This window comes from Pinus tabuliformis, chromosome 8 (assembly GCF_031772625.1).
Source record: "Pinus tabuliformis cultivar Carrire ecotype Pingquan chromosome 8, CPIR1, whole genome shotgun sequence".
Taxonomy (NCBI): Eukaryota; Viridiplantae; Streptophyta; class Pinopsida; order Pinales; family Pinaceae; genus Pinus; species Pinus tabuliformis.
Genome location: NC_142294.1, coordinates 1714911176 through 1714925946, shown reverse-complemented (window position 1 = coordinate 1714925946; position 14771 = coordinate 1714911176). Strand labels below are relative to the sequence as shown.

The 14771-nt window shown below is 34.5% G+C and overlaps 1 pseudogene; it reads left to right on the top strand.

Annotated features, from left to right (window-relative positions):
• The first annotated feature begins 9181 nt into the window (after nt 1–9181).
• LOC149242886 (chaperone protein dnaJ 10 pseudogene) lies at nt 9182–10351 on the top strand (annotated as a pseudogene).
• Nucleotides 10352–14771: the final 4420 nt, after the last annotated feature.

Here is a 14771-nt window from a genome sequence, read left to right as displayed (position 1 = left end):
TTCATCTTCTCATAGACTTCTTATTGCCTTGGCTATGGCCTAAACCCCTCTAAACATGGCAATGATCTCTGCCTCTTCCTTTTTATTTTTTTTCTTAATCTGTTTTAGTCTTGTTTTGCAACCCATGCTTATTGTCCTTCTTTTGCTTTATAGTTACTTCCCTTATTCCATAAGGCTTCTTTCTAGATCGCCACAGGAAAAAATACATTTTTCAATATATATCTCGCCCCTATAAGACACAATCTTCACTAGATTCACATGCACCGAAGAAATTTTCCGAACCTAAAACATTATCATACTTAACAAATTAGAAAAAAATTGTGTAAACCCTCTCACTTTTTCAAGACCCTAAACTCTATGGCTAATAAAAACCTTTTTTAATAATATTTCTTCACCTTACGAATATCTCCCAAAATTGTATTCAAACACGTTTTCTAAATCACCAAAAAAACACTTTTTTAATCTCACAAACTCTAATATCTATCAACCTTCTAAGAAAAGCTTTTGTAAGCTCTTTAAAAAACCTTTTTATAAAACTCCTTAGAACGTTGTAAAACCTTTGAAAAACCTTTCTTATAAGTATTGAAAAACAAAACCTTTAAACTTGGCGCATGCAACCATGTTTTTTAAGCTTTGACAAAACTCTCTTGGAAATCATACCGAACCAATAAACTTTCCTTTTAAAATGTTTTACTTTGACCTTTTTAAAAAAATGTTTTCGACTTGGTTGATGGGGTTGCAATGTAAAAAAGGGCCGAACCTTTGCTAATGTGACTCGAGAGATGGTGCAGTTGTGTTAGCATGTCATGCAATAAGTTTGAGGTGGGTAGCGCGACACTCTCTTTTGCACAGTCTCTACCGATTTAGCGATGGTGGTTAATGGTATCTACCACTGCATCTTAATCTTCTGGAAGCTTCTTTAAATAGATGGGTTTTCAAACCCCTATCGATTTTCAGACTTGGTGACAACGGCTCTCAGCGAAGTCAGTGGAAGATTTTTTTTTTGGTTCTTGGTCTTTCCCTTCGGTTGTATTTTATCACTCACACAATGCGGCTTTGCAAGTTGTAGTAGCACACTATCGGCCCTTTAGATCCTCTAGATTTGATACCAATTTGATGGATATGCAGAGAGGAAACACACATTAACATAAACAAATAAATTCCTATTAATCAATTTTACTCACAGGGACAACTATGAGCTTTGGCTCTTGGTTCTTCTGGTCTCATACTTTTCACAATTACACAATCATGGGTATATAAATGATCCAATTGACATTGAATCCATGGGTATATAAATAACACAATAATTTATATGGGACAAAATTTGTTATCACATCTTCTGTTATGATTGCTTCATGATTATTTGCTTCTTATTTATGTTAATGGATTGGTGAAGTATTCTTAAGAGAATGTATTTATCATGTTTCACATGCAAATATAAGTGTTATTAAAAGATCATGCAATGAAGATTTTTGTTTAAGAAAGTATTTAAAACAAAATTGGATCACTTTTCTAAATATTCTTCCCAAGATGTGAATTGTAAAGGACTAAAGGAATCAATGGGAGAATGGGGAGGAGAGGAATCTATTATTATGTCTATCAAGATTTTTTTTTTATTTGTGATGACATTCCATAAGAGAGTCCTACTGATCAATACCCAAATTTTCTATTGTGGTCCGAACCTAGAGTACCTTTCGTTTGGGTGATGTTTAGAGGGATGGTAAGGCTATTTTTCCTATCTTGAGGGTGTATACTCTTTAAAAGAGGTGGGGGATTTTTCACCCATGTCTTTCTAGTGAAATGGAGCACACATTCCTTGATTAGGTGTCCATATTCATGGCACTTTCACATGTAGAATAAATTCCTTCGAACTCGAGAAGTCAATGAGAAAAAAGACGACATTTCTTGATAATAATCAAATTTTCCATTGCATCGAATAGGTAAAGACCTACAAGAATTCACACCATCCTCATATCCCTTACATTCTAAAATGTATGGCCCACTGAACATAGTAGAGGCCTGAGGATTACGAATTTCATTGAAAACATTAAATTAAAGAATAAATGGGAGGCCATTCATTCTAATCCAAATGGGCGTAACTTATATCTATGTTGAGCATGCATCAAAGGCTATATGTCACCTTTTATGAAATGGGAATTGAGAGCCCCATTTCTAGAAAATTTGCAAGAATTTGTCAACATCTTCAAATCCCTAAAAGGACCAAGTTAACCATCCTTTAATAGGAACAATACTTCTCAAAATGAATCCTAATATCATATCAAAATTATGCTTAATCCATTTTTTGATAGAGGCGACTTACATCCTTTGGTTCAAAAATATTCTAGCCTGTTGTAACCCTAGGGACAATGTTATGAAACCAACTCACAAAAAGATACAAAACATAGATCAGCGCCTTAGAAATAAGCCTCTTCGATGGGGCAACCTCCTTTACATTACACAAATGAATAATTCTTCAATGATACAAATGACTAGACCTCCTTTCTATATATAGGAGTCTAAGGGGTCATAATATAATCAGAGCGGACTTAACAATAATAATGTAAGGGCACAATAATAACAATAGTAGGCTTCTATGGGGCACAATAATAACAATATGGGGACTACATGGGCACAACAATATAATAAGGGGGTTATACTAATGACAATAAGGGGTTACACTGGTAGTATAGGGACCTAACAGACAACCTCCGACTAAAGGATGGCCAGTGTTTAGGACAGTTACTCCAAATAAATGAAAATACTTACTTTTGAAAATTTATAAATAAGATTGCCCATAGATATTTTCTTCAAGTGTAATGTAATTTCATTTCTTGGAGAAATGAAAAACCATCCAAAATGGCAAATTTTTCTATGGCTATACTTTAGTGAGGTTGTAGTATGGGAGGAAGAAAGTTGAACACGAAGATTTGGTATAAAGGGATAATATAAAATTCTTTATCCAAAAAAATTGCAAAAACCATGGAATGAGAGAAATGAATTTATGAAAATGTGGAGCGCTTATTAAGGTTTCTTTGAATAAATATTTTATAGGTACTCTTTGCGTTTGTTTACAACATTAGTAAATATGTTTAAGAAATGAACCAGTAGCTTCATTACACATTTTCAATGGAGGAAAAATGCAAATACTTCTAGAGAGAAAATACACAACCCATAGCCAACACACAAGTGGAATCACTTGAAAAAGTTATTAATTGTCTAAGAAAGGTTTATCTCATTATAGAACAAAATATCTGATCTCGAGGCCAAAATTTGAAACCTGTCTCTTGGTTCATTTATCATCTTTGAAAGGAAAATTACATTGGAGTGATAGGTCTGAAAATTGTTAACTTCTTTAACTATCGGTTAACTATTAAACTTCCTTTAAAGAACTTAAAAACTATTACAAATTACAAAATGAGATGATTTTGATTTTTCAAAATAAAATCACTTAGATTTTCTAGACTCTTTTTATTTTAATGTATTTGCTTCCTTTGATGTAGTCTCTTGCTCAACAACTTGAACATTGCCTTTGCTTGTGTTTTAGTTGTTTTTAGGTGTTGTTTTGATCTTTTTGTAGCTTCTTCAACTCATCTTCTGATATCTTCAATTCTATCATGACCCTAGTTAATTTGGTTGTTGGGTCCTCTAAATTGGTTGGCACTACTACTGTGCAAACATGTTTATCCATCTTCTACAACAATTCTACATTTTATTGTTTAAGGGTTGCAATTTCTTCATTTCTTTCTAACAATTCTTTGGTTAAAATTTATTTTTATTTCTTCACCTCTCATAATTCAGGTCTCTGTACATGTTTTGATACAAACATTTTTAGTTATTTCCTTAAATTTTGAATTTTTGATTCTGCGCTTTGAATGAAAGCTTGTATGGTTGCTCGATCTTCAACCTTTATTCCAAGTTTAATACTTGACACATGTTATATTCCTCATTCTTAGTATGTAGGGCCCTATAATTTTCTTTCTCCTACTTGAGTTGATATATTACCTTCTCCAGAAGTGCCTCTGCTTTATGGTTTCCAAAGAATTTTTACTGAGATCATTGTAAATTAATTCTCCTATTTGCTTGTATAGGTTTGTTTTGTCTAGGAGAGGAATATTTTTGGTATTGAAAGATAGATTTATTGTCTTAAAATCTACACCAAAGGAAATAGATTAGGACACTGGATGAGTAAATGATAATTTCAATTGATTTGTATGTAGATCCATAGTTGAAAGGATCTAGTTTGATCATTTGATGCTACTTGGGCTTCCAATTGTGTCATAAAATTACTCCTCATATTAACATTTTTCTATTCAATGAATTGAAATTTTTATTTCAAAGTATTCTGGGAAGACAACTCTTCTTCATTAGGAATTGGAGATGAGGGTGCACAACTTATAGCTCCCAATTGCATCTAGAATCAAATATCACTTGAAGGCTTCTCTATCAACTATGAAAAAATTGTTTCTTCTCCTTAAGGTTTTTCATTTTTACTGGATTAAGGGTTTTCCACATCAATGTCCATATTTTCTGCAACATTTATTTTTAATTTGTTCTCTCTAGGAAGGGCGGTTTCCACATTTAAACCTTGTTGTCAGTCCTCTATACCATAATTTGCTAACTTTTCCAATTTTGGTCTTGCTTCATGACTGTATGTAGCACATGATCTTTACATCCTTCTTTTACAGAGTATTTGATGTGGATCATAATTCCATATTTCCCCTTGTTCAAAATTTAATTATTGCATCATCCTTTCAATATCCTTTGCAAATTTCCTATTATTTATAATGAATGGACATACTATTATAGGAAACTGAACAAAAACCCCTTCCTAGCGAGGAAAAAGTGGACTTGATCAGCATTCAAACTTTGTCTAATTAACTCTAGAGTGAAAATCCTCATCATTATAAATGTAGGGAGCTTGTATGGTGGAATTTTTGTACCATACAACCTTATCTCCAAATGATCCTAGAATATATACCAATCGCCAAATTTAAGGTATTTACTTAGCTCCAATAAGGATTTATCTTGTGGTAAAATTTTGGGGGCAAATAGGTTGTTTATGATTTTGTACACCATTAACATGGAAGAAGCTATATAGTAGGAAAAGCCATCATTATTCTCTTTCCATCTGACAACATCAGTCCAATTTACAATAGTTTTCTTCTACTTATTAAATTCAAAAATGTGCATCCTGAAATCCATAAATTGATCTGCATGTGTATATAAAAAGAGATAGACTAGTATAGATAGGAACCTGAAACATCTAAAAATATTAAAATTAAGTTGAAAGTTAATGGAATGCTTCCAATAAGTAGGAATGTCTAACACAATATTGGGTTGCAACATCAAATGAAAAAAAACCCTAGAGCTTGGCAATTGATGACTCTAGTATCATATTTTTCCAATACACCCATAATAACAGACAAAATTACTTTGATATCCTCAAAAAAGGAAGTTATGGGAAACTTAGTAGCCTCTGGATAGAGCACAAAATTATAATTTAAAATGAGACTAAACAACTTATTCTTATATTTTTTGGAAAGGATTTGATATACCGATAAAAGGGAATCATCATAGAATGCCATATAACTGTCAGATTCTAGGAAACCTAAAGCTTGCTGAATTAACAGAGTAGAACCTTGAAAAATGTTTTCCCCCATTGAGTTCATGACAAAATTTCATCAAGGATATAAGTATTAAGAAACCCATATAATAAATTATAGGAAAGGCTATGTATGGGGAATAATAACAGTGCCAAGATCGGATTTTACTACTCGAAGGGAGACTCTTGACTCAATTTGGTTAATAAGCAAGTCTTGACGAATTTCCATGACATTCAGAGGAAAAACAGAGTGAGAGATATCTCTTTCCATATCCAGTAGTGGTATATGAGTGGTCAACCTGGATAAGGAATCTTTCTTAGCCATTTTTCTTTAATTCTTGTAATTCTTAAAATTGGGAGAAAAAGGAAGGTGGTTACCCAGACTTTGAAAATAGTTGGTGCTAAGAGCTGGAACTGAGAGAAGGAGAGATTTTATACGAGAACGAAGTGAATAATGAGCTAAATGGGGTTTATTTTACAAAATGGAGGGAAAGTAAAATCATGATTACGAGCAGTGATAACGTGGAGGATAGGATGACAATGATGGTAGAAAAGGGGGAAAGTGAGGATGATGTGTAGATGATGTGGAGGAATTATGTGGAGAGGGAGGTAGGGTGGAATATGATATGGAAGAAGTGACATGGAAATATGATTCGTCTAGCTTGTACATGTTCACTTAATGTCGTCGATGGCTTCAATTAAACCCATTTACCTCCCCCAAGGTCTCTTAAGATCGTAAACAGTTTTGGTTGGAGTGGTTGCAAGGTAGATCAAGACCATCAATCTCCCCAACAACTATTTTTCTAAACTTCCCCTCGACAGTCCCCAACATATCTCCCAATTTTTTTATGTTGTTAGTTTTGTTCTGAGCACGATTTGGTTTGAAAATGTGCGATGTGCCTATAGATTATGCTATTTTTAACTTTTTCATCATCACGTGTTTTTTGTGGGCTGGCCCACCTTATATATATATATATAACTAACTACAACATAGCTAATGAATATTTTCAAACTCCATTATTTCATTTAACTTCACACTATCTCTTAAGAGAATATTGATCATCTTAGACTTATATTTAATCACTTCCTTCTTTTGCTAGGATTCCCTAGTTCTCTTGATCATATGTCTTTACTTGTAGAATCTTCAGAATTGTGAAAGGAGAGATCACTCATTAGTTCATCTATAAGGATCTCCCCGATGAAGCTATAACCTTGTGATCCATTAATGCAACCTTTAGAAAAACCCGAACCAAAACCTCTTTCCATCAAATGGATGAATATTTTACCTTCAATGTCTTCCCTGATGAGATCTCTTCATTGAGATGAGATTAAAATCCATGCATAATTCATGATACTACTTTGAATATCATCATTTGACAACTATCTCATTGCATCCTAGTATAGAATTTACTTATGTAGCCACTGTGTTCCAAATTGATGCTAATCTGGTTACAAATATTGATTTATATGCATGAATAGTTGAATATGGTGTGATTTCAACCTTCGCTTCCATTTTGAATTGGGACTAGGAATGATTCATAGCACACAAATTGGGTTGATCATTTTCTGGTTCTTTCTTAAATTCCCACTCTAGTTCTTCCCCATCTAATGATTTCCCCTCTAAATCTGACCTCCACATTGGAACCTCCATCTCCTTTGAGTAGCCCAAGGCTATTGGTCAGGGCCTCCATGAAGAGGCTCACATTATGATGTATATCTATGAATTGTGCTTCCAACCATGCAAATATCTGCCTTCTGCAATCTTGAAGGTTATTAACTAATTCATCAGTCATCACTTGGGTTTCATGACTTTTGGCTTAACCAATTTAGACACCCTACAAATCCCCACAATATACCTAAAGCATCCTTGCTCTAGTACTAATATGATCCATAAATTGTTGTGGATATTCCATTGGATAGTTTGTCACAATAAATCTACTAAAATACATTAGAAAATCTAAAATTTACTCTGAGGATTAATTTCTCCTTATATTTATGGATTTATTAAGTATTACTTGTTACATATGCATGCAAATTATAACTATATATAAAATTGAAAAAATATATAAAAATCATTCACAAAGCACAATACACAAAATATGATCTGGGAAGACTTTTTGGGAGAAAACCAAGCTAGAAGGTGAGGCTATTATGCTCTCTCATTCTTGGAATGGAAATGTATGCAAGTAAATATAAGTGAGGCTTATGGCCCATGGGCTATGATAGTGCACAGTTGTGTTCTCTTCGTATCCAATCTTAACTACTTTTCTCATCTATGAAACAAAATGTTCTTGAATAGAATGCAACCCATTTTCATCCTAGTGGCCTATTTATAACAAATCTCGATATCCTACTAGTGGCTAAGTTTGACTCCCTCAACTCTTAGCAAGAGTTACAATATTGAGTCTTTTAGGCTCTTCTTTCATCATGATCATGTAGCAATACCCTTTTCAATGAATAATTGGGTTTGATGTGGCATCCTCTCAAATCATGCTATCATGGTGGTAAAAATAAGGTCAACTTTTGGATGGCATAACATCTACATATGGATTCTGATTGAGGAAATTCTTGTGCCATTGAAAAGGTATGTGTGTGTGGAATAGTGCTAGGGGATGTAGGGATTAGGTGAAAAAATGTTACCTCTAAAAAAACACTATTTGATTTCTCAAATTACTTTTAGAAATTTACATATTATTGTAACCCACTAGTAAAAAATGAACATATTCCTCCACTTTTTCCTCTTTGGAAGCATAATATTAATAACAAATAATACAACAACATCCTAATAGAGATCACTATTCTATAATAGGACAATGTTAATCTTAGATTTATGCTTAATTCACTTCCTAATTTTCGAATCAAGGAGAGATCTCATTAGTTCATCTATAAGGATTTCCCCAATGATGCTATACCTCCATGAGCCATGGATGTGACCTTCATAAGTCCGCAAACCAAACCCTCTTTTCGTGAAATTGATCGAGATTTGGGACCTTCCTTTCGAATGAGATTAGAATCCATGCATGGTACATGAGGTATGAGGCTACCTTGAATGCTCTCCTCCTGCAATTGTCGCATTGCATTCCAGAATAAAGTTTCCTAATCTAGGAATTAAGTTTGAGATAGTGGTAAGGTGGTTATAGTTATTGATTTAGGTGTATGAGTTGTTGAGTAGGGTGAAAAAATACACTAAGAGTCACTCCAAAAAGCTCCCAAAGAAAAAGGCTTTTTATGATTTTATTCTAAAGGAGTGGTTGTCAAGGGGTTCAAAGTAACCTATTGTCTTTGGGTCAACTTGAATTTAACGATGAACCAACGGATCATCTATCTATTGTACTAATTCATACAATGGAGCTAATAGTTCTAAATTATCAATTATCTTATAATACCACCAGCCCACCATTTTGCATTTAATTCCCATCTCCAAGAAAATAATATAAATAGATCATTAGGTTTGATATAAACTAACGATTGCCCCAGAAAACCGGTTGCTAGTGGTCTGAGCAAGCAACATCTCGCGAAGGACATCGATCAACCATCTGATTCTGCAAGAACTCTGCACTCTGCCGCAGAATTTTAGAAATGGCTAAGGAAACTGGTTACTACGATGTCCTCGGAGTCAACCCAACGGCCACTGAAGCAGAGATCAAGAAAGCTTATCACACGAAGGCCAGGCAAGTTCATCCTGATAAAAACCCAAATGATCCTCAGGCGGCAGAAAATTTTCAGGTATTAGGAGAAGCTTACCAAGTTCTCGCTGATCCAGCACAGCGGGCAGCATACGACGCGTATGGAAAACCAGGTGTATCAATGGAAACAATAATAGAGCCAGCAGCAGTCTTTGCTATGCTGTTTGGAAGCGAGTTATTCGAGGACTATATAGGCCACCTTGCAATGGCTTCAATGTTTTCTTTGGAGATGTTTAGTGAAGGCGAGCAGACGGATTCCAGGAAACTGCAAGAGAATATGAGGGCTGTCCAAAAGGAAAGAGAAGAAAAACTTGCACAGATCTTGAAAGATCGTCTTAATCGGTACGTACAAGGTGACAAGGTAGGGTTTATACAAGAAGCTAAATCTGAGGTTCAACTGCTGGGCGGTGCAGCTTATGCAAGTAATATGTTGCAAACAATTGGTTACATGTATGAAAGGCAAGCGGCAAAAAAACTTGGAAAGAGAGGCATATATTTGGGTTTGCCATTTATAGTAGAATGGTTCAGAGGCAAAGGGCATTTTATAAAATCTCAATTCACAGCAGCAACAGGTGCTTTTGCACTACTGCAGTTACTAAAAGACATCAAACAGCAGCCCAGTGCAGAGGAGAATTATTTTCAAGATGATTTGGAAGCATTTTTACAGTCGAAGAAAGAATTGATTGTCCACTCACTTTGGAAAGTAAATGTGCCTGACATTGAAGGCACCCTCTCAAATGTGTGCCACATGGTGTTGCAAGATAAGAGTGCCAAGAAAGAAGAACTTCGAGCTCGTGCCAAAGGTTTGAAGATTCTGGGAAAGATTTTCCGTGCGGCGAAACTAGAAAATGAAGATCGAATTCCGGAAAAAGAGACTTCTCGTAGACTGGGGAAAAAAGAATCGAGAAATGATGGAAGCTCTCCAGATACATCACCAAAAAATCATGGCTGCGCGACTCCATTTTTCTGTGAGGGCTGTGGAATTGAGTCGTGGTTCCGTCGGTCAGTGGAAACCGTTTTGCGGTTTTGGAACGGTGTATCAAGAAAGGTTTTTCCAGCCTGATTTAAGTTCCAATAAAATGATTTTAATTTTGGCTATTTGCTACAGGCAAATTAGATTGATGATGTATACAAAATAAGGATTTTATGGTTCATAATTTATTAGAAAATTATCATACTCAATGTTATTTTTATAAATAATTATTCAATCAAATGGTATACTGCCCAGTTTGATACGCTACTATAATTTATTTATATACTGTTGAAAGGCATATCAAAAAATTATTATTAATATAAAAATTTACCAAAAAATAATGTATGTAAATAAAATGATTCATATGAAATAATTTTTAATATAGTTATTATTAAATTTCCTAAAATGTGTAGTTAAAGAAGAAAATTCTGTTAAATATGTTAAAATGGGGAGATTTGTAATTCATTCCTAGATTCACGGAGGCCTGAACCAAAAACCATTTGTTAACTAACTAGGAATTAATTCACTCATAGATCATAGTTATTACGTTCAGCTGAATTGGCCAAAACAATACGATAATTTGGTAATATGATTCAATTGCCGGATTAATAAGCATTTTTAGATACGGTAACATAACATTGGGATGCATGTGAGTGCATGACGTGCTCGTGGGGTGGTAGGCTTTTGCACCCCCAGCCAGGATCGATTCCTGCCGGTGCCGCGCGCTGCTGCTGCAACGTGTCATTCAATGATGACACATTGACGTATGTGTTCTGATATGTTCCGATGTTGACGTATTCTGCACGTATTCTGCTCGCTTCGATGATATTGTATGATGAAATCTGCTCGCTTCGACGATATATGATGTATTATGATTGTTCAACGGGGATTCACTCCCCCACTGAAAAACATAACATTGGGAAACCAAATTTGAAAGAGGAATAACTTGTTTACTATAACTCATTTGGCTTTGTCTCATTTGGCTTTGTCGCCCAACATTCTTTTGAACAATAGCCATATGTAGCGTCTTTCCACTGTGAAATAGGAAGCACTATAAATTGTGATTGTGATTACCAAGACCATGTGCACTGAAATTATGAGCATTGGTGTTGATTATAGAAAATTAAAATCTATTTTTAATGGATCATAATTAAAAATACATTATTTTGTTAATATTATTGTTAAATAAATTTATATCATATAATTAAATGTTTTTAAAGTTTGTATATAGTTTGTTTTATATGAATTTATTTAATATTTGGGAGATAAATTTATAGATATATTCTCGTTAAAACAAGTTATTCATTGCGAGAGCTTTCCTATTTAGAAACAGATGGGGTAGTTATACCTCATAGGTAAATATGTGGTCGAATGGGAATATTATATACATTCACTTAGACTTGTTGGGCTATGCAAAACAGAGGGGGACATCATCACCTGGGTCGGGAAGTTGTGGTTTAATTTGGTGGATGTGGCGGAAAACTACAAGTATCTCTTTCTCATCTCTCGTGCTCTACATCACACTAGTTGCTTCTACATGGTTTGGAAACTAGACATCCCTATCAAGATCATACTATTTATTTGGCTTGTTTGGAGAAACAAGAACCTCACTTGGGAAAACCTATGTAAGAGGGGATTCAATGGGCCATGGAGATGCCCTCTGTGTAGGAACTCTTCCAAAAATAATACTCACATGTTCTTCGAATGCTCGACTACTATCATAGCTTGGAATGACATTTTCTCTTCTTTAAATCTAACTTGTAGAAGTTTCAGAGACATAGATGATTGTCTCAAATGGTGGTTGGTGTGAGGAGGTAAGGTTAAGGTGGCTCCTTTTCTTACTATTTCAGAATTATGGCATGCCAAAAATGGCCACATATTTGAGGGACATCTGATCATTTCTCACCACATCATCCAAAAGACTTTACTTTGGCCAGAAAATATTAGGACTCCCATTCGAACAATTTAGGATCGATCTCACCGGACTCTTCACATCCCTTGCACTTCCCGACGAGGTTCTTGGACGGTGTTGCACAAGAATCTCTATGTGGTTGTGGTATATGGGTTCGAGTGAACCAACATTTCAATACAAGATTCAATGGAATGGAGGACCAGGAACAAACATGAGCGCTGAAGACTTGGCTCTCTGGGGACTTCTTTGGTTTTCCAGACAACTATACATTAACATCTTATTTGTATATGGGGACTCACAGGTACTTATTGAAGACTTGTCATCAAAGATTGAGTTCTCCCCTCCTTATCTTACTGCTTGGATTTCTCAGTTTAACATCCTCAGATGAACATTCTCTTCGATCTCTCTCCAACACATTTTCCATGAGAAAAATTAGGTTGCAAACTCAATGTCAAAGAAGGCAATCTCTAATCATTTTTTATATATGTGTTACGCGCTTCTAGAGGTTGATTTCATCAGTGCTGAGGGCACTATCCCCCTCCCATGTAAACATTTTGCTTCTTTACATCTTTTGATTTGGGATTTGTCTAATGTTTATGCTCCACTTTATGTCTGGCCTTCAGATTGGGAAATATATATTCTTCCCTTGTTTTATACTGTTAACATTGGTAAATCATTCTAAAAAAATGACAGATATGTATCTTTTTGTTACTTCTTAGCCTATTGGAAGGCCTATGTAAGTTTTTGTACAAAGACACATTTTGAACTTATGCACTAGTACATAATATAAACCAACGTTTTTTTTGTTTGAAAAAATTATGGATTTGTGGAAATCACTTCAAACATATTTTTATATCTAGATATTTGAGGATTTGTTATTAGGGTTAGTTGGTCAGTTTCATAGACCCACAAGTTTTGCGCTCAGGTCAAACTTTTTTTTCCCGATTCTTCTTTCATTAATTTCTTAGCATTCTTCACAATAAATGGAAAATATTGATGTCGATAATAAATTTCACATCTTTTTTGTTAAATCAACTTTATTCTCTTGGAGCATATCCCAAAGGTGAATTCAACTCACAAATCAGAAGTAAATCGAGGGCCTCCAAGCTTTTCGAAATGTTAAACTTAGGTTGTATTTAGTTCAAAAATAGTTGCATGAATCACCAATTCAGGGTGCAATAGATAAGACTTGAGGCACTTTGTTTCTAGTGACAATGAATGTTGAATGTGAATTCACTTCCATCTGGGTCAATCTCTAAATTGTTATAGGTGTTTTTCATGTGTCTGTCTAATAGAGTTCTCAAACTCACATAATTCTTTCACGAAGGAAACCAGAAAAATGTCAAATTAATAGCCCCTCTCTCTGAATTGATGGAACAAATTGGAGAAAGGTCAATCTTATAAGGATCTTGCTCTGGAAAAGAGGTCAGGGACCAAAATATCCCTCTACTGCAAAGAAAGAGAGTTGTCCAAGGTAAATCCAAGTTGAGGCTCAATTGCATCTTTCTCCAGCATAAGGATTCTTCTACCAATAAAGCTAAGGAAACTAAACATGTTTGTATGGAGAAAGCACTCGAAGTCAATGATACTACAACAAAGAAAACACGAGAAACTAAGGATACTATTGTAGGAAAAAATGCAAGAAGCAAAGGATTATTCAATTGAGAAAGCCAAGGAGACCAAGGATCATGATGGTCAAAAGGCCCAAGAGACTTTAGAGGGAACCAAGGTGATTCAATTATAGCAATAGTAATAATTAGTTTATTGTCGTGAATAGTTCAATGTTCAAATATTTTTCAATAAAATAATTTGAATATTTTTTTCTAGTTGTACAATGGATTAATTATAAATGCTTTCATCTTGATTTTATGTAAGTATCTTCGATTATAATCAGGGTAAGCTGGGGAAACAACAAAATGGATGCACAAGAAGAGGAACAATTGAAGGTTGTAGGTGAAGAGGTTGTGGAGAGTGCTCAACAATCTCAAGAGAAGGCCCAAGAGTCCATGGACATGGCCATAGGTGGAAAAGAAAAGAAAAATCACTTAGAAGTGGGGAAAGTCACATAGAAGTGGTGAGAGGCAAGCCAACTATATATAAGTATATATTAGCTTCTATCCATATATGTAGATATGATTTATTTTTCATTACTCAAAATCTATGCAAGGATCAATATTTATTAATAACTAATAAGTGTTACATTGATGGAATGACTTACTAGAGTTGAATATCACAATGGCATGTCCTCTAGATTTTCTTTCTTTTGTGATGAATGATTACATGATCAATGGTTGTAATGATTTTCTTTTCTTCTATGTTCAATGATTGTAGAATTTGGTCATTTATTGCACCACACATTTTAGATTTTATCTTCTCTTCCTCTATCTTGAATACAATGAAAGATAAATACTAGTCAATTCATTTTGAAAGTATCTAGCTTGAAATTGTTAGGTCCCTATAATACTAGTGATTACCCCATTATTATTGTAGTTGTATTGCTTATTAATATTGTTGTGCCCCTATTGTCCCCATATTGTTATTACTGTGCCCCATAGAATCCCTCTATTGTTATTTTTGTGGCTTTATATTATTATTGTT